The sequence below is a fragment of the Schistocerca piceifrons genome, chromosome 3, assembly GCF_021461385.2.
Source record: "Schistocerca piceifrons isolate TAMUIC-IGC-003096 chromosome 3, iqSchPice1.1, whole genome shotgun sequence".
In the NCBI taxonomy this organism is placed as follows: domain Eukaryota; kingdom Metazoa; phylum Arthropoda; class Insecta; order Orthoptera; family Acrididae; genus Schistocerca; species Schistocerca piceifrons.
In genome coordinates this window covers 484134029-484138824 of record NC_060140.1, presented here as the reverse complement: position 1 = coordinate 484138824, position 4796 = coordinate 484134029, and positions in this window count along the sequence as shown.

Below are 4796 nucleotides of genomic sequence, written 5' to 3'. Positions count from 1 at the left end.
TGGGGACTAGACAAATTCAGTATTTTTTGAACATAACAAGGTACAAGTAGAATTGTATGTCCAATTATAAGTTTATGATATGAATATAATAGAGGGAATCATTCCATGTGGGAAAAATATATCTAAAAACAAAGATGATGAGACTTACCAAACAAAAACGCTGGCAGGTCGATAGACACACAAACAAACACAAACATACACACAAAATTCTAGCTTTCGCAACCAACGGTTGCTTCGTCAGGAAAGAGGGAAGGAGAGGGAAAGACGAAAGGATGTGGGTTTTAAGGGAGAGGGTAAGGAGTCATCCCAATCCCGAGAGCGGAAAGACTTACCTTAGGGGGAAAAAAGGACGGGTATACACTCGCACACACGCACATATCCATCCGCACATACACAGACAAAAGCAGACATTTGTATTATAGGTTATAAGGTTATGATAAGGTTATATCATTATTATAAGTTTAAACTTATATCTTGTCAAACTTATGAAGGTCCTAGAGATTTTGCTGTATCATGTATACTGATGGCTCTAAAGTGCAGAAAAGTGTTTGGCACTTTGCTGTTTGTTGCAATTTCATTTTCACAGTTGTGTTTCAAGTATGTCTAATGTATATGATGTACAAGAGAGTGTGCTGAGAAGTAATGACTCCAATTTTTTAAAGTGAGAACTTTTAAAGCTTTATAAATAAAACAAACTTTAAAATGTCTTTATTCTTCATGTCTACACATTTATTTCTCAACATTGTCACCCTGGTGACAAACACATTTCTACCAACACGAGACCAGTTTGTTGATGCCGTCACTGTAGAATGTTTGACTTTGTTGAGAGTCACACCCTCAGCTTTGCTTGCTCCGGTTCATCACTACCAAGGAGAAGTCCACAAAGGTATTCTTCAAGTTTCGGAAACAGAGATGGGACCAAGTTGAGGCTGTGTGGAGAATGATTGATGCAGTGAACCCAAGGTTCTAAACAAGGTAATAGCAGTAAAAGGCAGCCTGGGTGGCTGACTAGTGAGATAAGGATATTATGTAGAACAAAGCGGGAATTATATAAAAGTGTTAGAAGTAGTTACAATCAAGCTACAGTAGCCCATTACAAACAGTATTGTAAGGTGCTTAAAAACATTATTAGGAAGGCAAAGGGTATGTGTTACGCAAATGGAATTTTTAATCCACAGGATAAAATTAAAAGCATATGGTCAGTTGCGAAGGAAGTGTTTGGTCAGCAGCATAAGGTCAATGATGTAAAGTCAGTTCGAAGTAAAAATATTTCTGTTACTGATAAGTCAGATATAATACAGTATTTAACAATCATTTTTTGAGGATTGCTGGTGAAGAAAATAAAAATTTAGTTCTTGCAGGGAATCATATAACACTCTTGGTAAGTGACTTTCTGAGACTGATGTCTGAAATACTTCTCTGCAATACTGACAAGGGGAGATTGAGTCAATAATTAAATCACTGAAGACTAAGGACTTTCGTGGATATGATGGAGTGCCTATCAGAATATTAAAGTACTGTGCTTAGCCATATTTGTAATTTTTCCTTTAAGAATAGCCAGTTTTCTGAACGATAAAAGTACTCAGTAGTAAAGCCACTTTATAGAAAGGGAGAAAGAGACAAAGCAGACAATTGTAGACCTATTTCTATGCCATCAGTGTTTGCTAAAGTTATTGGAAAGGCTGTGTATGTAAGTATAATTGATCATTTTATGTCAAATAATTTGCTATCAAATGTACAGTTTGGCTTTAGAACTCATTTAACAACTGAAAATGCGACATTCCTTTTTCTCTCTGAGATACTGGATGGATTAAACAAAATGTTTCCAACACTAGGCATATTTTTTATTTAACCAAGGCGTTTGATTATGTTGATCACAAAATATTGCCCCAGAAATTAGACTATAACGAAATACGGGGAGCAGCTCACTATTGGTTCACATCTTACTTTAAGAACAGACAGCAAAAGATCATTATTCACAGTGTTGAAAATGGTTGTGATGTGGGGTCTGAGTGGGGTACGGTAAAATCAGGGGTGTCCCAGGGATCAGTGATGGGGCCACTGCTGTTCCTTATTTACATAAATGATATGACCTTTAGTATTACGGGTAATTCTAAAACATTCTGTTTGCTGATGACACTAGCTTGGTAGTAAAGGATGCTCTATGCAACATTGGCTCTGTTTCAAATAGTGCCATTCATGACATAAGTTCATGGCTTGTAGAAAATATACACTACTGGCCATTAAAATTCTTACACCACGAAGATGACGTGCTACAGACACGAAATTTAACCGACAGAAAGAAGATACTGTGCTATGCAAATGATTAGCTTTTCAGAGCATTCACGCAAGGTTGGCGCCGGTGGTGACACCTACAATGTGCTGACATGAGGAAAGTTTCCGACCGATTTCTCATACACAAACAGCAGTTGACTGGTGTTGCATGGTGAAATTTTGTTGTGATGCCTCCTGTAAGGAGTAGAAATGCGTACCATCACATGTCCGACTTTGATAAAGGTCGGATTGTAGCCTACCACGATTGCGGTTTATCATATCGCGACATTGCTGCTCGCGTTGGTCGAGATCCAATGACTGTTAGCAGAATATGGAATCTGTGGGTTCAGGGGGGTAATACGGAACGCTGTGCTGGATCCCAACGGCCTCGTATCACTAGCAGTCGAGATGACAGGCATCCTATCCGCATGGCTGTAACGGATCGTGCAGCCACATCTCGATCCCTGAGTCAAGAGATGGGGACGTTTGCAAGACAACAACCATCTGCACGAACAGTTCGACGACGTTTGTAGCAGCATGGACTGTCAGCTCGGAGACCATGGCTGCAGTTACCCTTGACGCTGCATCACAGACAGGAGCGCCTGTGATGGTGTACTCAATGACAAACCTGGGTACACAAATGGCAAAACGTCGTTTTTTCGAATGAAGCCAGGTTCTGTTTACAGCATCATGATGGTCGCATCCGTGTTTGGCGACATTGCGGTGAATGCACATTGGAAGCATGTATTCGTCATCGCCATACTGGCGTATCACCCGGCTTCATGGTATTGGGTGCCATTGGTTACATGTCTCGGTCACCTCTTATTCACACTGACGGCACTTTGAACAGTGGACGTTACATTTCAAATGTGTTAAGACCCATGGTTCTACCCTACATTTCAGCTGTATAATGCACGACCGCATGTTGCAGGCCCTGTGTGGGCCTTTCTGGATACAGAAAATGTTCAACTGCTGCCCTGGCCGGCGCATTCTCCAGATCTCTCACCAATTGAAAAAGTCTGGTCAATGGTGGCCGAGCAACTGGCTCATCACAATACGCCAGTCACTACTCTTGATGAGCTGTGGTATCGTGTTGAAGCTGCATGAGCAGCTGTACCTGTACACGCCATCCAAGCTCTGTTTGACTCAATGTCCAGGCGTAGCAAGGCCGTTATTATGGCCAGAGGTGGTTGTTCAAATTTTTAGGTGTTCACATAGATAGTAAACTGTCATGGAAATCCCACATTCAAGACCTTGTTGAAAGACTTAATGCTGCCATTTTTACTATTTGAATGGTGTCTGAAGTCATATGGTATTACATTTTTGGGTAATGCTTCCCATTCCAAATGGATATTTTTTGTTCGGAAATGGGCAATTTGGGCAAGTGATGTAAGTTCACGAACCTTTTGTCGACCCCTGTTAACTGTCTACGTATTTTGAAATTGCCCTCTCAGTATATATATTCTTTACTGTCATTTTGTCTACAATATTAGCTTATTCCCAAGAATTAGCAGCTTTCACTCAGTTAATACTCGGCGGAAATCCAATCTGCATTTGGATCACACTTCCTTAACTCTTGTGCAGAGAGGTGTGCAGTATACTGTTGCATCCATTTTCAATAAGCTACCACAAGAATTCTAAAATCTTAGCAATAATCTACACACTTTCAAATAAAAACTGAAGAGTTTCCTCATGGATCTCCCCTTCTATTCTGTTGAGGAGTTCCTTGAAAAATTAAGCTGATTTGTATGTTACATTGTTGATTGCGTTTAATTAAACTTAGGGCTTGACTTTTTTGGGGTCATAAACATTTTATTTTATCTGTTATTTCTTTTATATTGTAATTTCATGTACTGTCACGTTCCATGGCCTTGGACATTTGCTCCTCAATTTGACCCAATGGAACTGGATGTGTAAATGAAATAAAATAGAAAAAGGTGTTGGACTGTTGCAGATGTTGTAGAGCATGTGTGTGGTCTGGAATTGTTATGCTGAAGGTAAGGATGCTCCATGCGTGGATGAACTCTTTGAATTCATGCTTTCAATTTTCTGAGGGTCTTGCAATACCTTTCAGAGTTTATGGTGGTGCCTTTAGGCATGAATTCCAAATGCACCAAACCTTTGAACTGTTTTGGCATCAGTGATCCTTTGTGGTGGAACTCAATTGATGCTCACTTGTTTTTGATGTCACAATGGTTCAACCAGCTTTCATAATGCATCACAGTGTTGTTAAGGAACCCACAACCCTCACTCTCAAAGTGCAAAATAAACTGTTGACAGATATCCAACCTCCTTTGTTTCATGTCAAGAGTGAGCATTCGAGGCACCTATCAAGCTCACAGTTTACAGTACCGCTGTTCAGTGGTGCAGGCCTGTGTGTACTCTCATGATATGCCACACTTACCTGAGAGCTGTGTCTGTGTTATCCAATGATTTTCTCTGGTGAGTTCGTCAACATGATTCCGATGACTCTCATCAGTTGCTGTCCACGATCATCCATTCCAAGCTCTGTGATACATGTT